Raw genomic sequence first — 17,759 nt, forward strand, 5'->3', positions numbered from 1 at the left:
GTATTACCTGCAACCTGTTCTTATGTATGATGTCACCACATTTGCGGTGCAAATGCTGCGGTACTGCAAATGCATTTGCTGTGGTACTGCAGGAACCACAGCCATAATGTCTGGCAATCAGCTTATTGAATCAGTAATTTCTTTCTTTCCATCGCATTATTTTTATGGACTACCACTAAACTTGTAGTCCAAGTTCATTATGCCGAAGTTGCAAGGAGTTGTCAAAATATTGAGTTCTAGCATGGATTAAACCACACAATTCCTTACATTGCCATTCATATTGTGGTGGCATTAATATTTTAAGAGTTGTCTGATATGCATGGACACTGCCCATCTTATTCCAGCCCAATGAGGCTTTGCGTGATTTATAGGTACGACTTCCATCGCAAACCGGAACCGCCAATTTTTTACATATTAGCAACTCACTAAACAGCTTTCGTCAGAGGTTTTAGGCCATAAAATATGTGGAAACATGCAATATTGTTTTACCTCTACTTGCAGCTATTGAGGGATGGGAGGGTGACTTGAAGAAGTGGCCGCAAATGAACGGTAAAAGCATATTTAACTATTTCACACGTTTAAATTTTTTCAAATTCTTTTTGTTTCCCCATCTGTAGGTAGGCAATAAAAACTGTATGGCTTATTACAGGGACACTGCCTTTTTGTTTTGGGAGCATGTTCTAAACACACTTGTTGCAGCCATAAATTCAGTTGGGTCTGATTATTAGAGCACAACCTGAGTTTTGTTTTATAGTGTGTTCACCTCATTTCAGGGGCAAGCCACTGCAGTATTGGAAGTTTTAATCTGTTTTTTACTATTAGGAAAACTGTTGTTTCTTTAACATTTTGTGTCTCTCAGCAAGCAATATTTTCTATGTAGCTATGGCTTTTGACTTTACTCTGATTACAGTTATTGAACAAGGAAAAAAATAATGCATTATTTATGTATGTTAAGGAGAAAAAAAACTTTAGGCTACAAAATGGATATGTTAAGTAATTATAATATAAATGGCATAAATAATCATATAAAGAGAAATAAAATTCTTACCCATCTGAAAAGATCGAGCTGTTGAATTGCAATGCTTCAGGAGACCCACCTTAAAGAGACAGAACATGAAAAACTCAGAATGAGTGGGTGGGGCAATTTAACAGTGCTTCATGGGATAGAAGGAGAGCGAGTTGTCATTCTGTGACATAGATCACTTGTTTCTTTAGAGAACATGTATGAAGACAAAAAGGGATGATGCGTCTTGGCTTAAAAATATTTTCTAAGTACCTTTATACATTCATCAGTCTTAACTCTTACATAAAATGGTTTATTTTCTTGTTTTTTTCTGCTATAACAATTATACAATGGAAATACTGGGAGGCGGTTGCTGATGTCATTTACTAATTGTCCACTTTCTAATTCGCTTTCCAAATTATTTGAAAAAATATTTGTCAAGCGATGTGGCACAGTGAACTTTTATTCTAGTGAGTTGTGTGATTTTAGGAAATAAGCCAATATGGTGTTAATAAAATCCTCTGCATCTTTATGTTTGTTTGGATTTAACAAGTTGATATTAAAGTCACCACCAACAAAAAGTCCTACTTTTCACATTAAAGTGTTCCTTTATACAGTTGTTAAATATGCTTAGGTCAGAATCTGGTGTTCTGTAGATACAGCTTATGATTATATTTTTCTGTTTTTTCCTATTTATTTCAATTGTAAGGTATTCAGTCACATTGTCTGCAACAGTTGATATTTTTTTCACTACTTTATAATTATAATTATAATTGTCATCCACATACACCACCACCCTTTTTGTTTCTTCTATACAAATCAGTTCATAACTGAGTTCAGTCCATGTCCTTATCACTATTTTAACCATATTTCTGATATTAACATAAATGATTTAAATAGTAGGCCTGTCGCGATAAACAGTATATCAATTAATGGCATGATAAATGAAAATTATCGACCTCATTTTAATTTATTGGCTCTGTTGTTTGTTCCTGCCTTTTTTTTCTGTTGATGACACTGGATGAAAAAAGGCTCAACTCCATTGCTCTCCACTGACCTCTACCTTTCTCATTTCCTTTGCTTAAGGAGGAGTGAACTATTGCATCAGATAGTCGGATATGCCCCTTTTTATCTAAATCTATTGATTATTGAAGTGCAATATACAGTACACATACTTCATAATCTGTATTTTTTTGGTTGAATGTAGTTTTATTTCCACTTTGGTTTTATGTTGTGTTTAGGGTTTATTCATGTGGATTTTTTTGTTAACAGAGTCCTTTTTGTTTTTGGTTGTTTTGTTTACCAGTTCCAGTGCTACGTGTTCTTTTGAAAATAAAATGTGTTTATTTTTGGCACGATGTGCTTGCATTTTTATGTCATTACCATTACATTAGTTTAAAATGGTCTTCAAATAATATTATCGTTTATCACAATAATTTTTGAGACAATTAGTCACTCAGCAAAATTTGTTATTGAGACATGCCTTGTAAGTAGTCCTTAATCTTATATAAATGTGCATACAAACTTCTGCTAATTGTTAAAGCTAATATTTGATATTTAGTTGCTAAAGTATTGTTAAGCTGCTCAAATGGATAATATTGAGAGTCATTGTTGATATGCAAGAGAAAATAATTTTCTGGTTCAATGTCATTTCCAAAGTCATGCGACTTATAGCTAGTATATTGTGTAGTGTTTAATTCCAGAATTCCAGGTGATCAAGTGTATCTAGACCTTTTGGTGAATAGTCAGCATTACCATCTGGTATGGATGTATTGAGTGTTGATGATTTGATGTTCAATTACAAGTGCCAGTTGAGGTAAAGTTTTGAAATCGGGGAGCATTCCTCCAGTTGAAATGATCAGAAGTCAGCAAGTCTCTGGGAATAAGGGTCCTTTGGTCCTGCAAAGCCTCACTGCAATACGTTGTCAACTCCTGGATAGAGAGATGCATTGAGTGAGATATGAATGTTTTGTTTTTTTGTTTAATTTTGTTATCTACATCAGTGGTCCCCAACCACCGGGCTGGACAAATTGGTACGGGGCTGCGCAAGAAATAATTAAATATGTCCGTTCTAAGTATTGAGTCTGGAGGAGCTTTTATTTTGAAAATCCTAAACCGGATGTTGTTGGTTGGGGACCACTGATCTAGATGATGTATTCTGTGCAGTTGAAATTGGCTGCTCCAGAGGTGAATTCATCTAAACGATGCACAACTTCAGATTTTTCCATCACCATTTGAAGAAACTGGTCAAAAACAGAAAATATTTAATGTGACCCCTACTGAAATTTCAGCTTTGGATGAAGGCATTCAAGATCAAAGCAACTGTGCAAAGGTGTTCCTAATAAATAACTGATGAACTGATATTATTTCTTATGGTGTACCAGCATCAGTTCATGCACAGAACAGAAATCTTTGATGCTCCGCCTGGTGAACATCCTCTCTGTGATTCTCTTTTCATTGCCGGGCTTGTCCCACATCGTGCCTCGGCCTACGATCTGATATAAATCAGGAAGTAGTTAATTCTCCCTTTACTCTGTGCTTACGACATGTTTAAGAGCTTGCATTTGGCTGGAAGAGCTGCTGTCTGTGTCCTCATTTCTGAAGTGTACTTGAGTGGTTGCACGCTCTATGCATTTGGGATCAGGCTGTTTCTTATGCTAGGGGAAGTTATCAAAGTAAATAAACTGGAACATCACCTTCACTATCTCTTTTTTTAAAAACCCAGTTCTTAATGCATCTACTTTGCGTTGAATTCTCTCAATAAAGGGTTCTGGACATAACAGCTGGAATTCCTGACCATTCTGAAGCAGGAAGTATTTCAAACCTTCATCCAAGCACATTAAGCAAATCCTTGTGATTTTTTTTTCCTCCTCAACTGCACAAAAGATTGTTTTGATTAAAAGATTTCATTTATTAGATTAATTGTAGTACCTCCACCACTGCCAACAAAAAGCAAGCATTGAGATTCAGAAAGTGATAAGAGCGTGAGCAGAACTACATCCCACACCGAGTCAGAGAAGCTGCCAGACACGCATTAAGAATAGTGACGAATCAGTCGGCAAAGCTGCCACCACACTTCATTATTGCCATGCGTTAACGGGCCAGTGTTGAGGCGTTTCCATGGAGACAGCCAAATGGCAAAGCCGTCTGAACGAATGGAGGTAAAGGAGCTCTTTGGAAGCAATGAGGGGGTGTTATTTTGGCAGTAGGCAGCAGCAACTCATGCTGCTTAAGCACCTCATTTGTAGCCCTGGCTGCTATTTAACTTGCACTGAAGATGGCTCCTCTTTAAAGGTGTTTGTGATATTTCAGAGGATTGTCACTTTTATAGAAGGATGGGAGATGCTGCAAGAACAGGAAAAACGTGAGATTTTACTTTGTGGCTGTCTTTAGTTAAAATGCTTTTTGTCACAGCAGCATCCTGACAAAGAATCTGTAAAGAGGGTTTCCATTAGTTTTCCCTGCTCTGTCTATGACCAGTTTGACTAAGTGAAAGAATTTCTCAATTCACCAAGTAGTTGTGAGGTTTTGGGGATTTGAAGAGGTTGACAGGATATGTCAATATATCAGAACATAAAAATATATAATTCATTCTAGCAATAATAATTCCACTTTTGATGTGCAAATGAAATACATCCTAAAATTGGGTTTTTAAAATTTGCATGAAAAATGAATCAAGTGAGAAACATCTAATTTGGAACTTTTCATCAAGATATTTACAATATAAGAGCTTCCTTTTGTGATGTAGTTTGTACAGACTTGAACAAAGAAACATAGCTGAAAAAAAACTTAAGAAAGACAGTGTGAAATAAGAATGCCCCATATTTAGAAATGCTGTCAAAACTCATTTACATGCCCAGAGTTCCTTGATCAGATTGAAATGATCCACATGCATCATTTATATGGGCATGAAATTAACTAATCCAATCACGACCTGCGTTTAACAGTCCCTCCAGTTTTCTGTGATTCCACAATTGTTGAAATCCATCCAAAACAGATCCTCATTTTCATGCAAATACATAATTAAACGTCAATGCATTCCTTTAGTCTTTGCTAATGGGATTTGCTGGAGTTTTGAGGTTTCTGGGACTGATATACTAAACTGTGAATGAATAAATCTTTCCTGTGTTATGACCAGGGGTGGCCAGATCTTAGCATGAAAGATTCATTCTCCTCAGATCTCAAGCAGCCAACACATGCTTGAGATCTGAGGACGTTATAAGACATTATAAGATGTTTTCAACATCTCATAATGTTGAAAGCATTAAAAAAAAGATGGATTTTGCAGGACAATGTTGCAATAATTGGAGCATAGGTATGGACGAGTGAACTATAATGCTGAACATAAGAAACAAAAGCAAACTATCTTAACCATAACATACCTATTTTAAAGTAAATAAACCAAATGACATAAACCTACCTTCCTAAATGAATGGCAGTTCACTCCTACAAATCATAATATATTTTAATACGGGTGTTAAATAGAGACAACAAACTGTGGCTGGTTGGTACGGGCAGAGGATTGATGGAAGGAAGTCCATCAGTGACTTTTATAGCCGTCACCTCTGGCAGGCCACCAATCTAACTTCTCCTGTCTTCAGGAATGGGCACCTGGACACTTATATTTGTATAATAAAACTTACACACCAGCCGTAACACCTGTATATCTGTGCATGAAGATGCATTTTATACTTCATGGCAAAGGTCAATGGGCCAGGACTTGAACTTGTGACAGTCGCATTGAGGACTGAGGTTTCTGTACAAGGGTTGCGTGGTCTACCCACTGTGTCACCGCCAAACCCTTTGTTACTCATGTAATCTTTTTTGATAAATTAAACCAAGGGTGTAACTTTGTGTTGCAAGTTGATGGGGACGAGAAGGAGCAGGGTGGGGTGGATGATGCACCCAGTTACTGGAATGGCTTTTCTTTTCTAGAGCTAAGAATAAAGCTAAAACATACAGGTGAATGCCTGACAGTCTTATTCAATAAATTGGGATATATGTCCTGATCAGGCTTGTCAGATTAATAGTATTTTTCAAAAATAACTTTTTAGCAGGTATTAAACATACTACAAAATATAAATATGTTAAAATGGACGTAATTAATTAATCTATATAATGTATTTCACTTGGTGGTGGAATTACTAACAAAGAAACTTTTCAGTCATATTCTAATTTATGGAATGAGTCGGTATTTTCTGAATATATTTACTTTAATATATCAAATACTAAAGTGGCGAAAAAATTTATTTGGGTCTGGTTGGGACAGTTGGTGAGTAGAGTGACCATCGATGTTACTGGAGTCTATAAAATGTGGCTTAAAGCTGAGATGCTGATGTTTGGATATGTAAAAATATATATTCTCTCTGCATATAAATTTATAAATAGTTTGGTGTCTGTCAGTTCTGCAAAGATACAAGAAAGAACAAAGCAAATTTCTCTTTTACATTGGCCAATAATTTAATTGTCGCTGTAGGAGCCATGGTTTAAAATTTAATAAACTTTGGCTCCTATATACTTTATGAAATATTTCATTCTATTTGATGATTGCTCTGAATATCGCCACGTTCTACAAACAAATGATGGAATGATGTTCTGGGGAAATGTAGAAAAGCAGGTGCTTGTATTATTTCTTCTCTCAGTCAGTGAGCTTAATGTGAAGGTCACCGTGCGTGAATTGTTGCCATGGTAACCAATTAACAACCCCAGGAGCGCAGGGCAAAGATTATGTTCAAGTGCATCAGGAATCAAAACTAAAAAAACTAGGCATGTCGCGATAAACGATAAATCAATTAATTGTACAATAAATTAAAACTATCAACGTCATTTTAATTATCGGCTTTATCGTCTCCTCCGGCCTTTTTCTCTTTCTGTTGATGACACTGAATGAAAAACGACTCAATTCCGGTGCGCTCCACTGACCCTCCCCTCCTCATATTCCTAGTGTAATGGACCTTACCACAGGGGCCACTTTTCATTGGCTGATGCCCATTCTACGTGGTCACATGTGTGGCCGTCTATATGATGACATGAATTGTTTGTTCCTCTGTCAATTGTAGTAGCTGATATATTGTGAAAATCTGGTAGAAATGATGTACTAATCGAATCATGTTTACATAGAAACAACACGCCGCGAGGCTTTGTTTGTGAGACTTGCGGTCACATGGGTCGGTTGTGGGCAGAGCTTGGTAAGGTCCATGCTACACAGTCTTAGAGCAGTTGACCCATTATCGGCCCATTTTCAAAACCTGGGACCACACATTAGCCGACGGATATCCTAGGTGTAACGGTTCGATTATACCATGTGGTGTCCAACAATGGGCACAAAATAATTGTTACAAGTTCAGTTAACTAATTTTAAAACCAGGCATTAATCAATGCTTCACCACAATCTACCTGCAATGCATGTGGCTCTAGTGTCAGTCCTGACTGAATGAAAATCATTATAACTTATGTATGTCACATAAACAAAGAACAGCTGAAAAGGTACCAGGTTCATCAACTGTGGTAACAGTTTCGCTCCAACTCCTCCCCTCGTTATTTCTATACTCTTTGCACTAAATGTTTTATAAACATTAATGTTGTTTCCACATATCATCTCCATTGTCCGCTGGACTTCGGGTTGCGCTGTGGCAGCTGTTTGGGATTCACCTATATAATTTCCCCTCAGAAAGCACGGACGATAATCTGTGATTTCTGATTGGCTACCTGTCACATTCAACAGGCTGCGTTAAGGCTCCCAGTCGGGGAAAACCCCTGATTTAGATCGGAGTGGCCACGACGATCTACAGTAACACACCACACGCTACAGAATGATCAGTTACAAAATCGCAAGCGTTCCAAGATTGTCGGAAGGGGAAAATGTACATATGAACTAACGTGTAGTGTGAACTATTGCATCAGGTAGTCGGATGTGCCTGTCTTCTCTATTTAAGTCTAATTATTACTGAAGGCCAATATGTTACACAGACTTCATAATCTGCACTCTTTTGGTTAAATGCAGTATTTATTTCCACTTTGGTGTTTTTATTCAAGTATATTTTTGTTAGTAGAGACTGAGAATCCATTTTATTTTTGTTTTTAGTTGTTTTGTTTATTTTATCAGTTTGAGTTTTAAGTGTTCTTTTGAAAATAAAGTATATCTATCTTTGGCAGGAAATCGCATGCATTACTACATCATTTCCATTATATCAGTGTAAAAAGGTCGTTAAACAATATTATAATTTATTGCAATAATTTTGAGACAATCGCTCAGCAAAATTTGTTATCGTGACAGGCCTAAAAAAACCACAAAAATATTTCCCACACAAAAAAGTAAAAACACCAAACAGAACAGATTCTGACTTGCAGATTTATGTTTTTGAATTTTCATTTTGCGATCATTAGGAAGTGATGTGCGAACACTAGCGGTGATTGATTAGCTTACTTAAACACCTGCTCTCCTTATTATCAGTCAGAAAATCTATGTGGGTCGCCCTGTTTTTGTGTTAATTAAACCGAAATACTCCGAACTGCGCAGCAAGGTGATAAACGTTAAGCTAGCATAGCTAACCTACTCCCCAATTTCTTCATATATATTTTCTAATTATACCTTTTCACTGACCTGTGAAATGTGATCCTTTTGGACTTTATCTTGCTGTTGTAGTTTTGACAATTAATATCAAAACTATTCGTTCTTTTTTCAGATTCTTTGCTTGATTGTGTCATTTCCCCACCACTGACATTACTGACTCAATGTAAAACAATAGCGCATGTAGTGCACTGCCACGTACAGTAAGTCACATGATGTCTAATCCACTAGATCAATGAGCAGACTTGCCATTTACATTTTACAAAGCATTAACTGACTGTTACTGCTTTGAATACAGCGCGCAGCTTCTGCCGAGTTGCTGTCCGCACGTAGATGCAGGCACATAAAGAAAAAAAGAAGGAAATATTGGTGTGGACTGTCCCCGTCAGGTCAAAGTTGGTGGGGACATGTCCACACCGGTCCTTTGGGATGTTATGCTTATAAATTAAATATGTTTGCGTATATATTTTCCTCACCCATATCAAATGTTTGTGTTTAAACCTTTGTGTGCTACCCACACACACACGCGCACACACACAAACCTTTGTGTGCTACATTTTTATGCGCAGGTGATTTAGACAAAAAAAAAAAAAAAGACTCCTCATCCTGTAGGAGTGGCACTGCTGTCTGGAAACACAGTTCTCTGACCAGAGCAACGGAGAAGTCCTGAATAACCCTAATACTGCAAATGTGGCGTAAGAATATTCCAAATCAGAATATTTAGCATTAATCTAACAATCAATCTATGATACGTCTTAGTACCTTTTGAGATCTTCTTATTTTCTTGTGACTAATGCCTGGTTCACACTATCAGATCAGGGGATCCCCCAGAAAACCTGCTAAGCCCAGTGGTCGGGACACCAAGGTTGTCAGCCGTGTTTTTTAAAAGATGTTAAGCTGACAGGAAATGTAAAAATATTACTGGGTAATTATATGTTACGGGAAAACATTGCCAGTGACTGCTATCTAAACCTACAACTAGCCTTCAAAACAACAAATTTAAAAAGACAATTAAAATGAATATCAATTATTTGCACTTCTGTTTAATTCAAATGAAGTCAGTGGCTCCATCATGCCCCCAGGGCTTCAGGGGCCCATACATGCTAATATTTTAACACAGACATATAAATGTAACATTTAATTATTGAGATTATCAATGCTGCTAAATTTGATTTAAGGGTTTCAGCATACATAAATTAAAATATTTTAAATTGTTTAATATTTAAATTTAAGATCTATAATGTTCAAAGGTCCATAAGAATTTATTTTTCTAGAGCTGGCTATAGAAAGTTTCTTATGTTCTCTATTTAAACTTTCTTTGTGTGATGTAGTGTGCATTCCCTCCCGCTCTGTTGAGTCCTTCTTAATTAAACTCCAGTTTGTTTGCCTATAAAGTCTTATTCATTTGGAGAGTTGTGAATGCAGACCAAAACAGCAAACTTTGGTCTGCTTACAAAAGTAGATCTTGGGTTGGTTGAAGTGAACTCTGGTATGGTTTGAATGCATATATGAATCCAAAGCAAGAAGCGGACTACAACATAGGGCATTTTAGGTAAACACAACCAAAACAAATGCATGTGTTAAGCGCAAGCTGGAGAATTGACCTGTAACCTGTCGCCAAAGGTAAAAGAGCAATGCTGCAACATTTCTGTTTGGATTTCATGAAGACGAAAGTTGTGTTCAGTGTCTTATTCAGAGGTTTTTGTGTGGTGGTTCTTGGTGCAGCTCCACCACAGGTGAGGAAGGGGATTCTCAAATGGTTTAACCCAGTGCAGTGTGAAAGTGAACCGCAGCAGCTGAAAATGGACTAAAGATTGCAATTTTGGTTCTCAAATCTAAACTTAGTCTACCGAATTATCAGGTGGAAAACATGCTAAAGAAAAGTTCTGTGGCTCTTCTTCTAAAACTCATTACAGCATTCTGATTTGTAGAGAGATTAAGTGCCTATAGATTCCTACCCTTACATATTATTCAATGGCATTTGGAATCCCGTTGGGAAAAAATAGGTGAAAATTTTAAAATAAAACACCTTTTTTTTCCACTCGTGGGCTCCCAAGAAAACAGACTAGCAACAGTTTCATACAAAAAAATATAACTATAATGGCTGCAGATTGCTGGCTGCTGCTAATTCCCCGAAAGGCTTGGGAAGAGGAGGAATTGCAGATGGATGTTGTAACCACCATCACCACAAAAGAACAGGAACTGAGTTATAAATACCGGCCTTCCCTCAGATCAATCAATGATGGAGGAGGAAGTGTTTTACTGTAGCTTGGTTTTTATGGGCTGTCTGTTGGCAGTTCTTTCACTCCTTTTTGTAACTTGACGCTGCCATAAAATCTTGGCCTCATGCTAATGACACCTTTACACACAAAACCTGCAATGCTTGAATAAGCAAACAGTGAAAATAGAATAGAATAGAAGTACTTTATTCATCCTAGCAGGGAAATTACTTCGCAGTTGCAGCATAAAGACAAGACACAGTAACAACTAGTTGTAGATAAAATAAAATAAATATAAAATATAAAATGCTACAAATTGTAAAATTATAAAGTGCTGTAAAATATAAAATGCAACTTAAGAGCAGTCCTTACAGAGATTCAAAAAATGCAGATATGTATATGTAATATATGTACAAGTGTGCCACAGTACAGTTGTGCAAAATTGGGCTGATTAGTGCAGAACAATGATCTAGCTTTTATTGTACAGTGAGATGGCATGTGGCAGGAAGGATTTCTTGTATCTGTCCCTACGACAGCGGAGCTGGAGCAGTCTATGTGAGAAGGTGCTCCGCTGTCTGTCCACTATGTGGTGGAGAGGGTGCTGTTTATTGTCCATGATAGACAGAACCTTCTTCAGTGTCCTCCTCTCCACCACAGTTTCCAGGGACTCCAGCCTTAGTCCCAGTACAGAGATAGCTTTCCTGATGATTCTGTCCAGTCTAATAGAATCACTGGCTCTGATGCTGCTTCCCCAACACACAGCAGCAAAGAAGATGGCCCCGGCAACAACACTGTGGTAGAAACTACAGCATCCTCTTTTCAACTCTGCTGCAAGTTGCTAAAGGTCACGAATGGTAGGATTGACGAGAAGAGAAATGAGGAAACAATAGATTTATTATGACTGATCTTGTCTTAAGCATGTTACCAAACATGCCTAATTTATTTTTCCCTCTTGCTCTTATCTGTTCTCCCATCACTTTGTGACCTTTAGCATTTTGGAAACATCATTAGTTTCCAGTGTGAACATCTGCTGCTGTGAGACTGTCCAACTAGCTGAATATTACGTTAAAATGACAAATGCAAGTTCATAGCACTTGGAATATATTAGTCAACAGTTATTGTGTTCCAAACAGTCCTTTATAATTTGAACATTGCACACTATAGTTGTTTCCTTTACAAATGTGAGCAGAACTTTATTCCAGTAATGTAAAAAAAAAATCACAATTGTGGTGTTTCCATTAAGTAACAAATGCAATTAAAATTACGTGAATAAGTATGTTAATATAAGGCATTTAAAAACATGTTGAGCCATCATCCTCCCACCTTTTCCTGTAATCTTCTTTTGCTTGTACACAAGTACTAACATCCGGTTGTTAACTTGACTCATGTGATGCAAAAAAGTATTCCATTGCAGTCCTGTGAAATACAGTAATTTTGTTACCACAGAAAGAAACACCTCATCCTCACACAAAAGCTTTTTATTAAAAAAAATAGTATTCCAATTAGCAAACTTATCATCATTCCAAGTTGCACAGTTTTAAGGTCAATGAACAGCCCTAGTCATTATTACAATCTAGTTTTTCTCCAAACTGGCCCTTTGAAATGTCTTTGGAATTTTAACACCTCAATGTTCCCAAATTGATCAGGTATATACTAAGATTAGGCAATATTTAGTATTCATCAATCCAACAAATGATGATGGGTGATATATTCATGCAGGTGGCTCAAACCGTGCAGCAGATAACAATAGGCAATCACCAGAGGCCTCATGCATAAAAGAGTGTGCAGTTTTCACACTAAAACTTGGTATATGGAATAATTCAGAAAAGTGCAGCGCACAAAAAAATTTGGATATATAAAGCCTTGCGCCGTAGCTACGCACCTTTCCTTTATACATCCCAATTTGCGGGAAGTAGAGGGCAGCTGCTGGTCTGCCCTGTCGCCATCCATAAATACATATGTAAATTAGTATAAATAACCGGAAGTCTGCCACCACATTGGGCAATAACCCTGACAACGTCCTTGTTTGTAGCAGTATAAGTATTTACAATATTTATGATTCTTTATTTTATTTAAAAGGTGCTTTCAGGGCACATAAAAAAAATGCTCTTATAAGACAACCAGCAAAGGGCGCAGCCTCTCATCGATGGTTGATAAATTTATCCAATTGCCAAACTTAGTTTATACTTTAGATTATGTTTTTACCAGTTGCAGTAATCTGCTGTTGTGAACCCGCTATTAATTATTCAACAGCTTTAGTAGGAATTAGTCTCCCCTCTTTGTTGGCGGTCTTATGGTTTTTAATGCCTCAAGCCAAAACTTCTCTAACTGTTGTCTAGGCTCCGGACGAGTAAAACAGAAATAAATGATGATAAATGATAGAAATAAGATAAATCAACTGTGAAACAGTGGACAGAAGGAGCATGCATCTGTGCCACTAAAGAATGCAATATTTCCAGAGGGTTTTTTTTGCACCATCGTGTTTTTGCTCAGCTTAACCTCATTACAAACCAGTCTGTGGAGAGAGGCCAAATATGAAGTGACTGGTATTGTTCTGTGATTGGCATACCAACTAAAACCAAAGGCTGTGTTAATAAACGCTGCGATCCAGTTAGTCTGTAGAAGCGTCTTTGACGATTGGCTCGTCTTATGTTACAGGTCACTGACTACTTTGTGAATGTCTGCCCCTCAGACACTCCTTCCAAAGATCTAACCTTTTCAACCTGAATCAATGAAGCCAGGCCACAATCCTGCTCTGACTTGTTCTCATTTCATGCTCTCATACTGCTGTCTCTTTGGCTTTTCTAAGTAAAAGTGTTTTCTCATTAAAGGTTTCTTTGAAAAAAAAACAACCTAAAAACATCTTGTGAAAAGGTTAGGAGCCTCAAGTATAAAAGAGTGTGAAGTTTTCACATTAAAACTTGGTGTACAGACAAATTTAGAAAAGTGCAGTTCACAAAAAAATTCAGATGTATAAAGCCGTGCGCACGCACATAGCTGTGCACCTTTCCTTTATACATCCCAATTTGTGGGAATTAGAACGCTGCTGCTGATCCACTCTGTTGCCACCCATAAATACGTATGTAAATTAATATAAATACCCAGAAGTCTGCCACCACATGAAGCAGTAACCATGGCAATGGTCCTTGTTTGTAGCAGTATATGTATTTATAATATTAATAATTGCATATTTTATTTAAAAGGTGCTTTCAGGGCACATAGTCACCTCACAAAAATCTAAATAATAAATTTTAAAGAAAAAGAAATTCTAATAAAATTAAAAAAAAGAAAAGAAAGAGTTTGTGCAAATGCTTTTTTGAACAGTAGCACATTCAGCCGGGATTTAAAGACAGACAGCATGTCAGGGTCAGGGCGCCGTATAGGGGGGGAAAGTGAGGACAATTCCAAGAGCCCTTGACCAACAGGGGGCCCTCTACAATTCTTTTTTTTTCATTTGAAATTAAATAAAATGGGGCCCTGTCAATTACAAAATTAGTCATTGTGTTTTGTAAAATTGTTTTTATCAGTAAAAATAAAATGTTTCCACTCCCAGACCAAAAAGCACACATCCATATTTGCACTGAATCTGCATGAAATGGTTCATTCCTGCTTAGCGCGCTTGACGGTGACAGTGTTCAGCAGCAGTCAGTAGAAGACAAGAACGACAGTAGCGGTTATTTTGCTACTCAAAATATTTTGAAAATCATGTTTTCAAAAAAATCAATATAAGAGAGAGAAAAAGACAAGAGTGTCAATTTGTAACCCAGTTTTTCTTCGAGAGGTGGATAGACTGTGAGATTATCAACCATTCAGCATAGTTAGCTCAACTACAGACTACTGTTTGCCTCTGTTTCACTAGCATTTAATGAATTAAGGAAAAAAGTTACCTTTTACCACACTTAACAACAGATGAGTCAGTCAGCAGCAGCTCTAACCATATCCCTCCTGATCTGCCCACTCCTAAGTGAAATTAAAGCTGCAGTATGTAACTTATTAAAAAACTTTTTTTTTTTTTACATATTTGTTAAAACTGTCATTATATTGTGACAGTACGGCATGAAAGATAATCTGTGAAAAATCTATTTCCTCTGACTTCTTCCAGTACTATCTAGAAACAACCAATCAGTGGCAGGAGAGTTTTAATGCTGTCAATCACAATCTCATGGGGCTGCTCATCTTCCCTCCCCTTGCTCTGTGCTATGCTGTAACTTGAGCAGCCTGATGTGAATGCTTAGTCTGGTTAGCGTAGTTACCAGTGATGGCAGATAAACGGTTTTCCTGTAATGATAAGTTGTTTCTCCCCCATTAGCATATTTAACAATGAGTTAATGAGGATGGTTGGCTAAGACCGTCCTACTGGTTCTCATTGGTTATTTTGGCCAGAACGTTGCATTACTTTAGCCAGTAATAGTAGCTCAGGGAGCAGGTGGAGGAGATTGATTGCTTTCACAGATTATCTGTCTCTGTCTCTGTCTCAAACTGTCACAACATGGTGACAGCTTTAACAAATGTGGAGAAAATATAATTTTTATTAAAGTTATATACTGCAGCTTGAATAAAATGGAACTACATAGCATTTTTTTTTTTGAGAAGTCTAGATTGCTTTATGTATATTTTGCACGTTGCCTATGACTGTTGCTTGAGGGGAGAGCCATTTCAGTAATAGAAAAAATGTAAGCAACCTACTTGAATACTGTATGTGAACTGTTGTATGTAAAATTCATAAGCAGTAAGTATTGTCCTAGTATCAGTATCAGTATTGAATCAAAGAAAGCAAGGCAGTTGTAAGCTTTTAAAGTTGTGATGCTTTTTGTGGGTCAAATAGACTCAAAAAATTATAACAACAGCTGCATGGGGGGCCCAATCTAATTTTTTGTCATGGAGCCCAAGATTCCTGGCGGCGACCCTGGTCAGAGAGTCCTTTGAGTGGGGAATGTGGACATTTATTCTAAATAGAGAGATCATGCATAAGTTTACAGAACAAGAGCTGCATTCTGTCCATAAAGGCGCATTCACAAAGAGAGCATGGCTCGACTGAAGGATGATTGCAGTTGCACCGGCACCAAAAACGCACGCCTCCTTCTTTATGTTTTGCCCAGAGCTCAAGAATGATTAGTCTGGAAAATGTAAATGCTAATAAACCATCAACACTTCCCAGCAGATCAATAGGATTTCTGAACACACGCTTCTTCTGAATTCTTCCGTTGGCGATGTTCTCCATCAAAGCCAAAGTGCTCCACTTTTACATGGCACACTTTTGCGCAGCTTCTTGCATATATGTGATTGTATACATACCTTAATCACATTAGAAATAACCAAACCCGTTTGGAGTTAATCTGCTGATCCAACCCTGTTTTCGTTTTTTAGTGAGAATAAAATTACCCGCAGATGCATTTCATGCGCTTTGACGCACGGACCAATGCATTACATCTTTATGAGACAAAAACTGAGGAAATGTACTGCTTACATTTGAGTGAGGTTTTCACATCTTTTTATTTTCTTTATTTTGTGTGCATGTTATGTTGTTTGAAGATAAATATGGTTCAATTTCACCACTTATATCAAACTAGAAAACCTGTTTAATCATTATAAAAATTTTCAAATTGCCTTTTTTCTCCAGCTTATATATCTTATATTCAAATTTTTCAGAATGAAATTTATATATATACTATAAAAAATATAACAATGCACCCTTTTGTGGCTGGATTTACAGTGAAGATGAAAGTTGAGGCAAAGAGTGAGGTGGAAATAACAATGGTTTATTCTTCCAGAACACAGCCTCAAGAACAATACCACAGGTGCAGTTGCAGCCTTAAAGGGAACTATGACTAGTTATAAAAATAGACCTTATTTGAGAAATATTTATCTTAGATGTAAAAACAACACAGTAATAATACTGTAAGTTATTTAGGTTTAATAAATTTTAGTAAAATATTTTCATGTCAATGTCACCATGTTTTTAACGCTGCAATGCATTCTGGGCAAATGATGTGTGACAGTTCAACTGCCTGGCTCCTCCAGCTAAAACAGTGATGAGTAACGTTATTAAGCCTTTTCAGATTGAACCAGAGCGCATTGAAACGGATCATAAAGTAGAAATAACAAGAGTTGATGATGAGGAGGAGGACCAAACAGAGGAAGAGGACAGAGTTGTCCATAGGAGCTGATGTTTTACTGCTGCCTTCAGCTTCGTAAATTAAATTAATGACACGTACTTTTGGTCGGATTGTGTGATGCCTGACATAATCTGTTCTCCCTCCATAAAATGGGGAAAAATTAATTTACCCGCAAATTATGGGGGGCATGTCCCACCCCCTGCCTATATATCGGACTGGCCCTACACAGACAGATCATTCAAAAACTCACACCCTCTTCCTTGCTATGAATGAGCAAAGAGGGTGGCTAGGTGAGACACTCACTCATGCTACTCAGAGAACCGGGGTTACGAAAGTAACCTAAAGTTGTCTTTCATAGCATTCGTTTCGTGTCTCACTATGGAAAAATCCCGGATTGCGATGCAGACTCAAGACCGACTGCTGACAATATAAGTCATTGATGGGTGCTTGGTGGCACTGATGCCAAGCTGAGCACTGAATGAGCCAGTGGTTGAGCTGTGACATCAAGCTTATGAAAAGGAGCAAATGTATGGAGAGAAGCCCAGCTTGCTGCGGCACAGATCTGCTGGATGGACACTCCTCTAAAGAGGGACCATGAGGTGGTCAACCCTCGTGTAGAGTGGGCACGAAGGCCCTCAGGAGTCTGCTGTCCCTTAGAGGTGTAAGCTAAAGCAATTGCAGCAACTATCCATTGTGAAAGTTGCTGTTTTGACATAGGTTTACCAAGGTGACCTTTTGCCCAAGAAACAAACAGCTGGTCACTTTTCCTCAATATTTTGGTCCTATCCATATAAGTTTGCAGGGCCCGAACTGGACAGAGTCCATTAAGACGCTCCTGCATCACTGAGGAA

At 37.5% G+C, this 17,759-nt stretch overlaps 1 protein-coding gene across 7 annotated transcripts in view; it reads left to right on the forward strand.

The window, feature by feature from the left end:
- The window catches only part of mllt3 (MLLT3 super elongation complex subunit), a 66,249-nt gene that overhangs the window by 5,516 nt on the left and 42,974 nt on the right, over positions 1 to 17,759 (forward strand). The window contains exon 1 of one of the 7 annotated variants that reach the window (XM_044097805.1): positions 16,020 to 16,023. The exons of the other annotated variants lie outside the window; for them this stretch is intronic. The gene's annotated coding sequence lies outside the window, so the exon portion shown is untranslated. Of the gene's footprint in view, positions 1 to 16,019; positions 16,024 to 17,759 lie in introns of those variants that run through there. 7 annotated transcript variants of the gene reach the window in all.

This window comes from Gambusia affinis, linkage group LG18 (genome assembly GCF_019740435.1).
Source record: "Gambusia affinis linkage group LG18, SWU_Gaff_1.0, whole genome shotgun sequence".
Lineage (NCBI taxonomy): Eukaryota > Metazoa > Chordata > Actinopteri > Cyprinodontiformes > Poeciliidae > Gambusia > Gambusia affinis.